The sequence below is a fragment of the Chelonia mydas genome, chromosome 14 (assembly GCF_015237465.2).
Source record: "Chelonia mydas isolate rCheMyd1 chromosome 14, rCheMyd1.pri.v2, whole genome shotgun sequence".
In the NCBI taxonomy this organism is placed as follows: Eukaryota; Metazoa; Chordata; order Testudines; family Cheloniidae; genus Chelonia; species Chelonia mydas.
In genome coordinates, this window is record NC_051254.2 from 29121180 (window position 1) to 29138230 (window position 17051).

Consider the following 17051-nt stretch of genomic DNA (forward strand, 5'->3'; position numbering starts at 1 on the left):
AAGGATGCTAATACCATACCTTTGAGGAGAGAACAACTCTTACAAGCGACCACTTTTGCCAACTTCCATGAGTAGTCACTCTTGGCAGGTTTTACTGTAATTTCTTAAATATTCAGCGGCTGAGGCCCCTCCTCTTAGTGATCTCCTGAGCCACTTCCTCTGCTTTGCCTTCCAGGTGCTTGGACATGTTCTTGCCTAGGGGAGAGCAGGGGATGGGGTCGCCAGAGCCATGCCCAGTGCAGTCACCCACTTCAGTCCCCAGCAGCAGCCATAGAGCCACCACCAACTGCACCATGTTTAAAGGTCTCAGTGCAACGAGGGAAGCCCAGGCAGCCCAGCCCCTTTGGGGCCCGGCCCAGTGCACACCCCACATGGGGGAGGAGCACAGAGACCCCCGCTGCCGAGCACACACTTCAACCAGGGGAGGACAGGGCAGCGGTAGAGGGGACAAGCCAGCCTGGGCTGAGGGAGCAGGTCTGACCCCCAAAATATGCCCCCAAACCACCCAATCACACTGTGCCTATCCAAAAACATCCACCCATGGCGCCTCATTACCACCCACCAGGACCCATGGCTCCTCCATACACCCCCACGGCACATCCACCCACACCTATACACTCCCAATTCACACCCACCAGAACCCATAGCTCTAAATAGACCTATTACCTCCCCCTCCACCCCAAGTCACACCCACCCTCTGTGTAGCCCCCATTCCCCACGAGAATCCCGGTTCCATTCATACCCCTCCACTCCAGCACCCCTCGCACCCCACGTCCCTCTGCCAACCCATCCACTCCCTGTCCCCTCCCCTCTGCCCCTAAAAGAACTCAACACATCCTAGACACACATCTCAGCCCATCATATAGCTCAGAACCCTGGGCCTCCATAGGCACCCAGACTACAGCCCCTACGCATGTACCCTGCCCATATCCAACCCCCCCACCCCGACTCACAGAGCTTCCACAGCCCCTCGGACCCTCCATAACTTACCCTCCCCCCCCACCTGTCAGGGCAGGTACGGTTAGCCATGGCCCCGAGAGCTGAGCCAAACACGGCTCAAAGACGTCCTGGCAGGAGACTCAGTGTAGCCAACTGCTCCAAAGGGATGCACTGACAACAGCTCCCCATGTTCCTCCCTCCGCTGCCTGATTGGTGCTCCCACTTGTCTATTGCACCTCCCCAGTCTCTGATTGGTGTGCAAGGGAACTTCCCACCTCCCCCTATTGCACTTGAGCCATCCAAGTCAGAGTGGCTTCCTCCCAGGAAGGGTGTTTAAATGTGCGTCCGTGGGTCGCTGATTGGCCCGTGCAAAGAGCAACTGGTGCTGTGATTAGAGGCCAGACCAGGAGCTACCCTCCTTGCTAGGCTGTGCCACATGGGTGAGAGTCCTGGATCCCTTGCCATATCCTCAGGTATTCCTCAGCCCCTGTGCAGGAGGTTGAAGTAGGTTGTACATACCCACTGCCAGCAGCCACCGCTCTCTCCACTCTGCCTTCAAAGGTGGGTGGCCGGAAAGGGGTGACTGCTTTGACCTTTGCACTGGGAGGGATGGCTATGGGGGGCTAAGGCAAATTGTGGGGTGGCTACACCTCCCCAATGCTGCCCCTGTGTGTGTTGTTTCAGTGTGCTGTCCAGCTCTGCACAGATAGCTGGTTCAGCAGACATCGACAGCACTAAGTGCTGAAGGCTGTAACGTCGTTGGCTTTGTAATGCTGCTTAGGCTGCCCAGTGTTTCTTCCCCTGGTTATTATTAACAGCAGATATGGCACCCTGCTCTTTCAGCAGCCTTCGATGTTACTCATCAAGAAAGACCACTGGCCCGGTTCAGTGACAAAGGCACTGGGCCAGGTTTGTTGCCCCCTAGGCACAATCCCAGCACCCTGGCTCCGTGATTACAGGTACACTGACACATGACTGCGTAGTAGCCAGGAAGGGCTCAGTCAGTGGCCAGACTTTCCACTGCCCCCTCTGCTAAACAAGGATTCAAGGCAAAGTACCCTGACATTTGTAGCCTGAAACAAACAACTAGAATACACAATTTATGCCCCACATTATGGGTATCATGACAGCTGTTCATTACCTCCCCTTCCTCCTGCTGTCTTGGACAAAACATCCCTATCCATTGTTTTGTCAAACCATCCTACCTTGTACTACATTAGGATGTACCTGTACTAGCTGGAATATATTTACATAAATCTCTAGTGCCTAATACATTAGCAACAACTTTGCCAAGTTCATGTACTGGGCAGTGAACTTGTGAGCATCTGCTTTGATACACGGCCTGACTTCGGTTCACAGCCTCTGGTTCAGGCCTCAGCTCTTGCACCAGGCCCAGTGCTCCAGGCTCTCTCTCTCTCTACTATACCCCATCTGTGGTAATTACTCAGGGCAGTAATTCTCCTCCCAAAATGAGGGAATCTTACATTGTTCAGTAATTAGAGACGGAACAAATCTGTGAACTTTGAGGACACTTTACAGCAGCATTTGATAAATAAGGGGAAATGAGGAAAAATCTGAGAAGATTTACACAGGGCAGTCCTTAGGCATACGCAGCATACACAGCTGTGTAGGGCACCATGAAATTTGGGGCACCAAATTGCCCCAAATTTCATGGTGCCCTAGGCAGCTGCGTGCTGCATACGCGGCAGCACCAGCCCCGGCAACCAGCCCTACCCCTCGGCCAGCCCCCCCTGCAAGGGCCAGGGCCAGCCCTAGGGGGGTGTGGGGCCCCGGACAACTCCCTCCACCCCACCTCTTACCCTTCCCCCTCGCTCCGCCCCCAGCCCACCTCTTCCCCCAGCGACCCACACTCACCAGCGGAAGCGGAGTAACCTGGCCCTAGCCCGCTCTACTCCGCCAGCTCCCAGCCGCCTTGCTCCGCTTCCCACCACCGGTGAGTGCAGGGAGGCTGGGGAAAGGACGCCCCCGCCACTCACCGGCGGCGGAAAGCGGAGCGACGTGGCCCCAGCCTGCTCCACTTCCCTTGCCCTAGCCCCGGCCGTGTTGCTCGGGGGGTTAGGGAAAGGGTCCCCACCCCGGACTCACTGGCGGCGGGAAGCGGAACCCCGCAGCTGGGAGCTGGCGGAGTAGAGCTGGCTGGTCCCGTGTCGCTCCGCTTCCCGCCACCTGTGAGTCGGGGAGGAAACCTTTCCTTAAACTCCCGGACCCGCCCCGAGCGAAATGGCTGGGGCTAGGGCGAGGGAAGCAGAACGGGCTGGGGGCGCGTCACTCCGCTTCCCGCCGCCTGCGAGTGCGGGGGGGCGTCCTTTCCCCAATCTCCCTGCACTCACTGGCGGTGGGAAGCGGAGCAACGTGGCTGGGAGCTGGTGGAGTAGAGTCGGCTGGGGCCGCGTCGCTCCGCTTCCCGCCGCCGGTCAGTCTTGGGGGAGAATCCCTTCCCCCAAGCCCCCTTCCCCGAGCGACACACCCAGCCCCCGCTAACCCTCTGGGCCTGTGGGGGCCCCAAAAGTGCCCCCCCCAGCTCCTGCCTCCCAGACTTGGGGGCGCGGCGGTGAGGCCTGGGCACCCGAATGGCTAGGGACGGCCCTGGATTTACACAAATTGGCTAAGCAGACAGGAAAAAAGCAAAATCTGAAAGATCTCATATCAAGTGGGTATTTCAAGCAAAAACACACAATCTTTATGCAGAGATTATATTAGTAACCCATCTCCAGAGAGAAAGGGATCAGCCCCTGAGGGGGATTCAGTAAAATTCAGTAAGTGAAGAAAGGGGGAAATCTGTGCAGCAATATTTGATGATTGGAGAGAAAGGGGACAAGATTGGAGGGTAGAATATCTGCATATTAAACAATTATATGGTAGAGCAGGAAAATTGGAGGGGATTTATAACAACTTTACCCTCAAAAAATTACAATAAAAGCATGTTCTTGTTGCCGGCACCCAGTGCCCAGAGGCAAAACAACAGCAGGGGTTCGTTGCCCAGTGTGCGTCACCCAATAAACACAATGGGGTGGAGAAGCAGAAAAGTTTATTTGGAATTCCAAAGAAAGGTACAGGGAGAGAAATCTCAAATCCTGCACACCAGAGCAGGTCATTACGCACACTTTTATATTCCTTAATGCTACTGCACTACACATCAGCCAATCAAAGCTTTGCACAAATACTCTGCCTTCCTTATATGGGTTACAACAATGTTTATTTCCTGCAACCTCTAACAAGCATTCCTAGCAACTTAAACAACCAGCAAATTCTGTCTGGCCTTGTAGCTCTCTCTCCTGTTATCTTTAACTTGGCATCAGCAAACCTTACACTATGAGGCATTATCTACAACTGCAACATTGTTTTAAGAGCAAAAGAGCTTACTCAAACTAGCCAGACCTGAGTTCTATTAAGGGGGGTTGAAAAGCCCTTAGGCCTACAGCAGGGAGACTTCCTCAACCCTTGTGGCCTTCCATCCCCTCGACTTAACTAGTGGCCATACCCTGGGGTCTCCAACATTCTTAAGGGTGCGAAGTCAAGCAGTCTCAGTTAGGCATTGTCAGAATCAAGGATGTCTGGGCCCTGTTAATTCAGCCCCCTTGTGTCTGTGCCTAATTATACAACCTTTTGTGACATAGGATCACACACTGCAGCACTCATTAACACAGGTCCTGCCTCTTTCAGGGTATGTGGACACAGGAAAAACAAAAAACAAAAAAAACCAGCCCCAAACCAAAACAAATACCACTTCAACAGAGTCTCAGGGCCTGGGGGCAGCTGACTCAGGGTGGTGCAGGAGCTCAGGCTGCAGGGCTAAAAATAGCAATGTAGAGGCTCTAGCTGGAGCCTGGGATCTGAGATCCTTCCCCCTTGCCAGGATTTAAAGCTCAGGCTCCAGCCCAAAGCCAAACATCGACATTGCTACATATTTAGCCCCAAAGCCAAGTCAATTGCCTTAGTCTCTCAGATGTGTTGTCGTGGGTGTTTATTTGCAGTGCAGAAGAACACTCAGTCTTTCTAGTCTCTGATGGAGCACACATGTCTCTGAACCATCTCTGTGGAATTCAGCAGCACCCCTTGGCTTGTCCCAGTGGAAGTAATGGGGTTAGATTAAATGGCTAATCACCCCCAAAATAAACACTCTCCCCTCTCCTCTGCGTTACCCTCTCTGGTCTGTCTTAATTACTCTGGGCAAAACACCCTGACTCCCTCAGACAAAACATGTGTGGCATTAGTTACATTTTCTGTCTGCAGGGACGTCCCTAGACGGGTGTGGGACCTGGGACATAGGCATAGCAATGTCGATGTTTGGCTTTGATTATCACTATAAAAGTTTTTTTTTTCTCCTGCTGATAATAGCCCACCTTAATTGACTAGTCTCCTTGCAGTTGGTATGGCAACACCCATTTTTTCATGTTCTTTGTGTAGAAAAATCTTCCTACATACAGTGGAAAATACAGTATCCGATGAAGTGGGTTTTAGCCCACGAAAGCTTATGCCCCAATAAATTTGTCAGTCTCTAAGGTGACACAAGTACTCCTCATTTTTTTTATACTCAATAGAGTCACCTTGTCTATTCAGTGGGCGGGGGAGGGGGGGGGGAGTTGTTAAACCATCAGCTCAACAGGGTGAGTCAGCTCTATTGTATTCAAAAAAAAGAAAAGGTCACTTCATCGGATGCATACTATGGAAAGTATAGAAGATCTTTTTATACACACAAAGCATGAAAAAATGGGTGTTTACCACTACAAAAGGTTTTCTCTCCCCCCACCCCACTCTCCTGCTGGTAATAGCTTATCTAAAGTGATCACTCTCCTTACAATGTGTATGATAATCAAGGTGGGCCATTTCCAGCACAAATCCAGGGTTTAACAAAAACGTCGGGGGGGGGGGGGTAGGAAAAAACAAGGGGAAATAGGTTACCTTGCAACTATTTCCCCTTGTTTTTTCCTACCCCCCCACCCCCCTCAGACGTTCTTGTTAAACCCTGGGTTTGTGCTGGAAATGGCCCACCTTGATTATCATACACCTCATCCGCCGGGGCCCTTTTAAATCACCGGGTCCCTAGGCAACTGACCCCTTTACACCCAGACGGTGGGCCTGGGGGTGACAATAAAAACAAACACACACACAGAGGCCAGATCCAGTGCTATACATCTCGCTAGGACCCAGGAGGTGCCGAGCAGGGCGATCCCCGGGGTCAGGCAGCCTGGCCGCAGGAAGCGAATTGCCGTCTCCGCAGTGACTCTGTTACGGTGCAACCCACCTTCCTTGCAAGACCCCAGGGCCTCGGCTGCTGCCGCTGGGGACCCCAGAGCCCTGGCTGCAGGCGGGGGAGGTTTCCTATCGACGGAGGAACATTCCCACTGCTCCTCGAGAGACTCTCCCAGTGCAGAGATCCCCGCCTGTCCCGTCGCCACCACCCACTCTTTACTGGGACCCAGAGCCCTGCTCCCAGGCAGTGCCCCACGTGGAGAGAAGGTGAGACCTGCCCCCCCTCCCCACGGAGAGCTGCTCCAGGTGCAGCCTGTCTGCAGGGGCAGGGGGATGCCCCAAGCTGCTCCCAGCTGAGCTGGCTGCGATGCCCTGCATTGGGCAGAGGAAAGCTGGCTGCCAGCTCTTGTGGTTTGCAGTGAGTGGGAGGAATGGGGGTGGGACAGAGACAGGTCGGGAGCCAGAGGGGGTTGGGAGCCGGAAGGGGGATGAAGAGAGGGAGGGGGCTCTGAGAGCCAGAGGGCATTGCGGGGGTGAACGGGGGGAGGAGAAGGGGGGCTGAGGGAATACCCAGGAATCAGGGGGAGGATTCTGGGGCTCAGGGGAACAGAGCTGGAATAGAGGGAAATGGGGGGGGGGGGGGAGGAAAGGAAAGGGGGGATGTGAGGAGAAGGGGCTGTGGGGAGGCTGGAGAGAGAATACGAGAGCAAGCAGAGACCGGCTGGGGAAGGGAGATCCAGAGGTAGGGGAAGGGAGAGGGATGGTGAGAGATACAATGGCAGCTCCCCCAGACCATGGGGTAGGAGAGGGGGAGGGGGCTGCCCGCCTAGCAGCTAGTGGTGAATCTTTGTCCTTAAAAATGGTCAAACAAGCATTGGGAGTGGGCAGGGGACTTCCCCCTAAGGGCTCAGCATATACAAGGCAAATACTCCCCCTCCCCCACCACACACACGCCCTTCACAATTTAGTTTTTGATTTTCTCAAGACAATCTAATTATTTGGGGGTCTGACTCCTGAATGTTAAATGCTTGGGGCTGACAGAACTGAAGAGGGCCCTGCTCTGATTTCTGTGCAGGATTCTGTGTCAAACCAGAGTCACTGAGAGCAACAGCAGTTAAGAAGTCCAACTGAAACTTTTTTTTTTCTTCCTCTGTTCAGTTCAGGTTCAGTCAGTAAAACAAAATTAGGGTTCAGGTTCGGTTCCAGTTTAAGTACGAAATCCCGGTTTGAACTGGTTCTCTGGTTCCAGTGTGAATCCAGGTGGGCAAATGAGATCAGCAGCAGCCTGGCTGTCCCTGGGGGGCTGCAGGGGCAGCACAGGGAGACTCAGTCATTAGCTGCCCCCAGCAGAGGGCTCTGGTAATTGCTAAGGCAGAGGAGGCTGGTGTCAGTCTCTCTTTGTGCTCAGGATACTGCAACCCTAGAGCTAGCTGGGCTTCCTGGGGTAGATGCTGCTGCCTCCATTGTGATCTGGGAGCCTGGGCTGAGAGGCGGCTGCTGCCCAGTGGGGTCTGTGCTGGGATAGACCATCCCTAACGCTCCCTTTATGCCCAGCAGAGGGGGGTACTTTCTCCTGTGACTGGAATCAGTGCTCTAGGTCTGCCCCAGGTTCTGCTGCGACCAGCTCCTGAGCTGAAGACTCCAGGTGATGATAGAGAATTTGGAGAAAGTGCTGGGGATGGACAGGAAAGTAACTACTCAAACAGCCCCTCCTCACTCCATCTCTGCTCCTAGCTGTTTTTGAGTCCCAGAGCTGCTGCCCTGGACACACCCAGGCCCACACTCCTGTTAGCAGTGGCAGTAGTTATGGGAGAGGAAACGCCCACAGGCTACAGGAATGGGAGGACAGTAACCAGCTCTTCCATGCGGAAAGGAGACAGGAGAGACTAAATGGGGCAGGAGAAGCAACAAGTTGGATGGGAGGTTCCTGGCTCTCAGCCCTGCCCAACTCCATTTCCTGCAGCACCCCAGGGCAGATTGACTTACTTGGGGAAAAAGGTGAGGAGCAGAGAGAGGAAAAGGGGGTTCCTGCCTCTGCTTATTCCCCATGCTGCTGGGGGAATGTGCTGCCCTGGCGACAGTGTCAGTGGGATCCACCAAAGTGACTCCTTCAATTCTGCTCTTTTCTAGCATTTGGTTCAGAGATTGTGTTCTTATGGGGTTTAAAGTGTCTTGTGGGTTTAGTCCCGGTGGGAGAGGTCAGGTCTGTGTTGTAATAACGTAACTGAGGGTTTTCTCAGCATGGCAGAGTCTAGAGTGTCTGTCTGCAGGGAAAGAGCCTTGGGGGAATTGGGGTGTGAAATGGACTAACGGTAATTCAGAAACCTCCCCAATTGTCCTTCTCATCCTGACAGGCTGCAGAATATATATATACTATATGTTCCATTCTATGCATCCAATGAAGTGAGCTGTAGCTCACGAAAGCTTATGCTCTAATAAATTGGTTAGTCTATAAGGTGCCACAAGTACTCCTGTTCTTTTTGTGGATACAGACTAATACGGCTGCTACTCTGAAACCTGTCGGAAAAGCTTCAGTGACAGATCACAACTCATTACACATCCGAGAACCCACACAGGAAAGAAACCGCATAAATGCTTGGATGATGGGAAAAGCTTCAGTTCCAGCTCATACCTTCCAATACATCCCAGAATCCACATGGAACAGAATCTATAAATGCCTTGACAACTCTGTTCCCTCTAATTTTTCCCACACACGTGCAGAATGAATTTTGTTTTGTGCACCAATATGGAGGTGTTTTGTGACGGGGGAGGGATAGCTCAGTGATTTGAGCGCTGGCCTGCTAAACCCAGGCTTGTGAGTTCAATCCTAGAGGGGGCCATTTAGGGATCTGGGGCAAAAATTGGGGATTGATCCTGCTTTGAGCAGGGGCTTGGACTAGATGACGTCCTGAGGTCCCTTCCAAGCCTGATGTTCTATGACTCACTGGTGTGGTGCCTCCTGCTGGTCATCTTGGGAATTAGCTCTTCACCTGCTCCAGACTCCCCTCTGCAGTACACCTGTCACTGGCCCCATGTCCCTCCTGGACCCTGGTGTCCTTTACCTTGGGGTTCTGCCCCAGCAGTACCCCCATGCTCTGGGTCTCCACTCCCAGGGGAACCCCCAACCCTCTAAACCCACCTTGTCTCAGTGGCTGCTACCAGTCATTATCTAGCCCCTGCTCACCAGGGTGGACTGCAGTCTGTAAACCACTCATCACAAGCAAGGGGGGTCAGACCAGCTGCCTCTGCCTAACCCTGAGCTGCACCTCTGCAACCTCACTACCTGTTTTAGCATTTAGCAAGGCCCACAGCCTGGGGATTTGCCATGCTCAAGCTCCCTTTGCCTTTCCCCAGCACAGCTCTGCTTCAGGTACCTTGCCGTCAGGCAGCTAGCCCTTCTCCCTCTAGGGCTGGAGAGAGACTCCCTTTCTGGCTCACAGCCCTCTTAGGAGGGCCAGCTGGGGCCTGACTGAGCTGGCCACACCTGTGGTCAGCTAGTCACTCAGGTGCTCTCACTGCTTTTCCCAACCACAGCCACCTCCAGGGCTGCTTTTAACCCCCCAGCTGCCCCACTACACCTTCATATTGGTGAACAAAACAAAAATCATGTGGCGGGGTGGGATTGAGGGGTTTGGAGTGTGGGAGGGGGCTCAGGGCTAGGGCTGAGGGTTGAGGTGCGGGGGGGTGAGGGCTCCGGCTGGGGGTTTGGGCTCTGGGGTGTGGCCGGGGATGAGGGGCTTAGGGCTGGGGAAGAGCGATAGGGTGCAGGAGGTGAGGGCTCTGGGGTAGGGCCAGGTGTCAGGAGTTTGGTGTACAGGAGGATGCTCTGGGGCTACGGCGGGTAGAGAGGACTCTCCTAGCTCTCTCTCCCCACAGCAGCACCTGGGCTGAGGGGGAGAGTTGCCTCTCCCCGACCGCGGCAGGTCAGGTGGGGGCTGCATTCGGGCCGCCCCTCCCTAGCTGCAGCAGGTCCAGCTGGGGCTGCGTTTGGGCTGCCCTTCCCCTGGCCGGGAGGGTTCCCTGAGCACCACCACAGTGTTAAGTAGGCTGCTGCATGTCCGCGCAGCTTACACTGAACTTAGCATGACAATGGAAAAAGTTTCATTCAAAGATCAAACTTTGTTTCACATCAGCACAAGGGAGAATCCATAAATATTTGGATTGTGGCAAAAGCTTTAATAACTGCAGAAACAGATAGTCTGAGCTCACACATGACTCCCCATCTGACAATTCACACAAGAAAAAGCTTGAATGTGGGGGAAGCTTCATTTGTTGCTTGCACAGCATCAAGCATCTGCAGATCCACACGGAGAAGACCCCTCTCAGATGTCCTTAGCATGGAAAATGCTTTCCTTGGAGCTAACACCACACTGGACATCAGACACTCCTCCACACAGGAGAGAAATTCTCTCAGTGCCTGACTAGGGCTAGCCATAGTGAAAACTCCATTTCCTAATTCCCACACACAGTAGTGGCATTTGGCTCCCACGTATCCAGCTGCCGGTCTCTGGGGGTAGGTTCCAGCAGCAGCTGACCCGGAGATGATCAGTGAGCCTCCGGTTAGCCTGGTCTAAGCAAACCGCTGTCCTTGCTGCTGCAGGCCTGGCTGCTGAACTGATGGGCCTTCCTGCCTCCTGCTAACCTGTGGGGGAAGGGAGAGTGAAACTCCTCCAGAAGCTCCTTCTGCCTGGATGAAGTTCCCCCCTCCCTTCCCTTCCAAGACATGATGCCCCTTCCGTGGAGACTAGGAGAAGGATACTTGGGCCAAGCCCTTCATTCACTCGGGACACCTGCCCCATCCCCCATTTTTCAGGAACCCCTGGACTGGGCTCCCCCACTTACCTGGAGCTGGTCCCAGTAGGGTGAGTGTCCCTGGGGGCTAGCAAAACTTCCCCTCCCTAAATCCCCTGAGGTGCTGGGTTACAGGGGATCAAATGTGAAGGGATCAGGAGGGATGGGTTTGGGGGAAGAAACTGGGGGATTGAATGGTTGGGTCTGGTGGATGTGGGATACAGAGGGTGCTGAGGAAATCAAGTGTTAGGGGATCATGGGATAAGATGGGTCTGGTGGATGTGTGATTCAGAGGGTGCTGAGGAAATCAAATGTTAGGGGATCATGGGATAAGAGAGGAGAGTACAGGGAAGAGAGATGCTGCCTCTTATCACTCATCCCCTCTGCCCCTTTTCCCTGCCCCCTCTGCATTCAGAAAGCACCACTGAGAGGGACTGATTTCCACACGGTCTTTTGTGGGAGGTGTAAAGGCTTCAGGATCCCACCTCTGCCTACACAGCACCAGCTTCTGAGGGTCTCTCTGTGGTGGGAAAATTGGTTGGGATTAGCTAGCAAATCTCCCTCGACCCTCCTCCACTTTTCTTAGTCAGACTGACCCCAACCATTTTATATATTCTGATCTCCCCATTACCAGAGTGATTGTTAGAGTCACTGAGTTGCCCCTTTGGGGAGAGATTGTCTCATTTCCACATAGTCTCACATTGCTCCAGGTTATGCCAAAAACATTTATTTTTTGTACATTGACTCCCTTTGAGATCAGAATTAAATAGATTCTACAATTGCTGGAGCAGGGATAGGAAAAAGTGGTGTTTGGATTCTGTGTTATTTGAGGATGATGGGATGAGTTGGAGGGATTCTCTCTTCCCCCCTTCACCGTCACGCTCCACCCCAACACAGCAGCCTGTTTTAGCCTTGGATACTTTATCCTCTCCCCATTCTACCTTCCACCTCCCAGCATGGCACTTGCCACAATGTTCTTTACTCTCCATGCTTAGGAATCATACTTTGATTTTTTTGATCCTGACTCGGATTCCTGAGAGCTAGAGGTGAAAGTGTCCCGGACATGGAGGGGGAATTCAAATGAACCTGAAAACTCTGTTTCAGGTTTCTGAGCTTAAATCCCTGTTTCCATCTATTGGTAAAGTGTCTTCTGACTTTTTCCAGCCAAGGCCAGAACATTTGTAGTTGGATAGATTTTAGCTTTGGTTTGTTTTTGTTTCTTTTTTTGCATTAGGACAATGCTAAAACTTTTGTAAATGACACAACCAAATAATGAGGAGGTGCTGAGTACTGCAGGTTTAGCCAGTTCAGAGGAAAATGGATGCATTTGTTTTCCGTTTTTTTAGAGTTACCATTCTGTGGGATTTCACTTTATGAACCTGAAAGTGTTTTGTAGCCCATCTTGTAGTGTTGGCTTTTCTCTCTTCCTGAAGGCTGTTTGGTCACATAGTTTGATTTTAGTTTAGTTTGACAGGATGTAGAACAGTTTTATTGAAGACTTTACGAGACAAATGATCATTTGCCAGAAGAGTCTTTTTTATTTTAACCTTTCTTTACCCTTTCTCAGGAGATTTTTGTGTGTTTGAACAATGAAAATTATCAATATCTCTCATCATGAATACCGAGGGTGAGTGCTAGATTCACACTCCGAGAGGCTGAGACTGAAGAGGGCATGGAGTTACTTTCTGACTCCTGCAGAGATGTGAGATGTAGTCAGGAGCGGGAGAGAGTAGGGAAACAGAGCTGGGAAACTGCAGACTTTTCTCTTGAGAACCAGCGAGCTGATGCCGAGAACTGTGAACTTGCTGTGCCAATGCCAAAGAGACACAAGAATTGCCCTGTGAGTGCTGGGTGAAGCCATCCCTCAAATCTAGAGGCTACAGATTATGTCCCTAGATGAAATATGAGGGGAGGGGACAGCGTCTCCCGATTGCTGAGAGGATGAGGCTGGGCAGAGACAAGAAGGAAGTTGGGGAAGCCAACAATTCTGAGCCAGCCTTGAAGCCAGGCTGATCCCCATCATAGAGGCCAGAGGGAGATGAGGAGCCTGACAGCCCAGCTGGTCACCCCCTCCCCATCTACCAGTGTCCTGTGTGGAGATGACAAACAGTCTGCCCACACTCACATCTGAGCTCCTTGGATTCCCTGCTCTCGGCGTGTTTGCTTTATGACTAGATCCCAGCATCTCTCCTGGATTTTCTGCACTTTTCTACCAGTTTGTAACTGTTGCTGGTGTATGTGGGATTTGGGCACAGCAATGTGCTGGGTTGCGGATGTAAAGTATCAAGCTAAGCTGGGCTGGGAGTGGGGAAAGGAGTCTTTGTTCGTCCTTTGGAATAATAAAGTAGAATTTAGTTTCTCACACTCCCAAGTGTAGTTTGTCTTGCATTAAATACCCAGCAGATTCAGAGTAGAGATTAATGGTAAAAGCAATGCTAACATGGTGTCAAGATTCCTCCCCCACTCTGAACTCTAGGGTACAGATGTGGGGACCTGCATGAAAAACCTCCTAAGCTTATCTTTACCAGCTTAGGTCAAAACTTCCCCAAGGTACAAAATATTCCACCCTTTGTCCTTGGATTGGCCGCTACCACCACCAAACAAATACTGGTTACTGGGGAAGAGCTGTTTGGACATGTCTTTCCCCCCAAAATACTTCCCAAAACCTTGCACCCCACTTCCTGGACAAGGTTTGGTAAAAAAGCCTCACCAATTTGCCTAGATGACTACAGACCCAGACCCTTGGATCTTAAGAACAATGAACAATCCTCCCAACACTTGCAGCCCCCCTTTCCAGGGAAATGTTGGATAAAAAGCCTCACCAATTTGCATAGGTGACCACAGACCTAAACCCTTGGATCTGAGAACAATGAAAAAAGCATTCAGTTTTCTTACAAAAAGACTTTTAATAAAAATAGAAGTAAATAGAGATAAAGAAATCCCCCCTGTAAAATCAGGATTGTAGATACCTTACAGGGTGATTAGATTCAAAACATAGAGAACCCCTCTAGGCAAAACCTTAAGTTACAAAAAAGATACACAGACAGAAATAGTTATTCTATTCAGCACAATTCTTTTCTCAGCCATTTAAAGAAATCATAATCTAACACGTACCTAGCTAGATTACTTATTAAAAGTTCTAAGACTCCATTCCTGGTCTATCCCCGGCAAAGACAGAATATAGACAGACACACAGACCCCTTGTTTCTCTCCCTCCTCCCAGCTTTTGAAAGTATCTTGTCTCCTCATTGGTCATTTTGGTCAGGTGCCAGCGAGGTTACCTTTAGCTTCTTAACCCTTTACAGGTGAGAGGAGATTTCCTCTGGCCAGGAGGGATTTTAAAGGGGTTTACCCTTCCTCTTATATTTATGACACATGGTCTGGTACGGAAATGCACAGTGAGGTCACCCGTACAGTCACAACTCTGCCCTATCATAGCCTCAACTGCAGCCACTATACTCACAAATTTATATATGTATAATATGGCTAAAGTGATTCTGGTCTCTGAGCTGTGTTTCAGCCCAAGATCCCCACTCTCTAAACCTTACCACCTGCTTAATTCTAGCTGAGACCCATTTAAATCATTGGGGCTATAGGTAGTAGTAAAATTAGACCTGTGAATAAGGTCTTGCCACACTGGGAGTTTAGATTGGTAGGTTTGGGAGTCTCTCTCTGTTGATATTTGGCCTGTTCCTCATATCACACTTTCATCCAAATTCATTCTTGTCTGGTTGCAACATAATTGTATCTCAGTTAATATCATGATTATTTGTAATACAGCAGCAGGCAGAGGCTCCACAGAAGACTACAGCCGTATTGTGCTAGGTACTGTATATACACATCATGGGAGACAGCTCCTTAGGGAAAGAGTTTACAGTCTAAACATGCAGATCAGCCTATGTAATGATTTTGTAAATTTCAGGAGCAACCCTGAAATCTAAAGGGCTATGAGTGACATCCCAAAAGGAATGATGAGGGGAGGGGGCAGCATCTCCTGATTGCTGAGAGAAGGAGGCTCTGCACTTCATTCACTTTCTATTATGTACAAGAAACACAGATTGTTCTCCTCCAGAATTACAGCGCTTACCCCTAGAGTGCAGAACACATTTTCTGAGCAAAGTCAATCTGTTACTGGCTTTAGCAATAATCATTAACATTGGGTAAGTTTTTCAAAAGCATCTTTCCCAAAATGACTTAGGGTTATATTTTTTAAGGTATTAGGCACCTGAGGATGCAGATAGGGGCTGAGTGGTGTTACCAAAGCAGGTTAGGCACCAGCGGCTAGATGCACAAAAAGATTTAGGTCCCCAGCTGCTACTTTCACTTTAGGTACCTGAATGTGACATTTAGGTGACATCGATCCTCAGCCGCCCCCCAATCCCCCCAGCCACTCAGCTGTTGCCTAACTCTGATGGTGTCTAAAGATCCTATGCACCTAAATTTCTGTCATTTAAATCATCCAAATGCCTACAAATCTGGTGCTGGGCACGCTCCCACTGGCTCAGGCTAGGCGCACAGATCCCGATTTCATACCTAAGCACCAGCCCGTGCCTCACACTGTGGTTTCCCTGGCCTGCCTCTCATGTGGCTGCCCCCCTGCCCACTCTGCTTTGTCTCAGGCCCATGTCCCATTTCAGGTGGGGGGAGGGGAGGCTAAATTTGGTGTTTTAACTCCATGGCACAATGCCAGTGGCTCAATTTTGACCCCAGATGCTCCCCTGCCTCCCCCTCTTGCAACCAATGTGGGACATTCAGGCCTATCCAGAGTGCTCAGAGCACCAGCTCTGGAACCCGACCAGCTGGTGCTTCACAGCCAACATTCAGGTACAACATGGGGAGCGGCTGTCAGTGCCCACAGGGGGAGCCAGCCAGGAGAGGGGCAGAGGGGAACTGGCAGGGGGCAGAAATGGCCCAGTGACGGGTTAATCCAGCCCTGCGAATAACCAGAGGAACCTGCAAAGCACTGACAGCTACATGGCCCGAGTTAGGGGAGCAGAGCTTGTAGCTCCAGGCCAGGGCTAGTAGCCAGTGAGCGTGGTATGAAGACAAGAGACCGTCTCTGACAAACTGCTCCTTGTGCCAGTCTGTGATCAGAGTGACTCACACACAGAGTCAGTGTCACCGAGAAACGTGTCTCCTGCTGATCCCGGTTCTGGGTAGCCTGTCGAGGACCAGGACCATGTGTGTCCCTGTTAATACTGGGGACTCTGTGGAACAATGCCCAGTCTCCATAGAAATGCCCCTTCTCCCCCCATCCTGGGATCTGCACGTCTCCTTTCTGCCCATTGACACAGTGTCTTCTGTGCCTGATTCCCCCTTAATGCTGAGAGAAGCTGCCTGTGCCTAGGGGAACTGGGGCCCCCGGAGGCAGTGTCTGGAGCAGGGGGCTGCCGTGCAATCCCTTGATCGCTAGGACCCAGGAGCAGCTGGGATGCGGCTCTGGGAGCGATCGCTGGGGTCACTCAGTCTGGGCAGCAGGAAGTGAATCGCTCTCGCTGCAGTGACTCTGGGGCTTTGTGAGGAGCCCGCGCTCATTGCAAGATCCCTGAATCCCCGGCAGCTGCTGCTGGGGACCCCGGAGCCCTGGCTGCAGCCGGGAGAGGGGAATCTCCAGCAGCAACATTCCCCCCTGCTCCCAGGAGCCTCTCCCGGTGCAGAGACCCCAGCCTGGCCAGGACCCCGCTTTCCGGGCTCCAGTCTCTGCTCCCAGGGAGGGCACCGCTTGGAGGGAAGGTAAGAGAGACCTGCCCATCCCCCCAGGGAGCGGTGCCCCCCGGTGCCACCCTGGCTGCAGGGGGAGGGTTTGGCCCCAGGCTGCTCCCAGCGGGGCTGGCTGCGATTCCCTGCCCTGGGCCCAGGGAAGCTGCCGCCAGCTCCCGGTGTTTGCAGGGCGGGTGAAGCCAACGCGCGCCATGGCGAGAGCTGGGACAGCGACACGTGGGAGGATATAGGGGGGTGGGAGCCGGAAGGGGGTTGAAGTGGGGCAGGGGGGGATTGAGGCATGAAATGGGATGTGTGAGGGGCAGGAGGGGGCTGAACAGGGATGCGGGGGGGGGGGGGATGGGAGTAGGGGGCAGTGGTTGCGTTGCAGGGAGGATGAGGCAATG

At 52.2% G+C, this 17051-nt stretch overlaps 1 protein-coding gene across 7 annotated transcripts in view; it reads left to right on the forward strand.

Annotated features, from left to right (window-relative positions):
* The window catches only part of LOC102942727 (zinc finger protein 501-like), a 38753-nt gene that overhangs the window by 9440 nt on the left and 12262 nt on the right, over positions 1-17051 (forward strand). The window contains exon 1 of one of the 7 annotated variants that reach the window (XM_043528715.1): positions 5927-6420. The exons of 4 other annotated variants lie outside the window; for them this stretch is intronic. The gene's annotated coding sequence lies outside the window, so the exon portion shown is untranslated. Of the gene's footprint in view, positions 1-5926; positions 6421-16399; positions 16678-17051 lie in introns of those variants that run through there. 2 more of the 7 variants (XM_037913263.2, XM_027817656.3) reach the window with 2 other exon arrangements.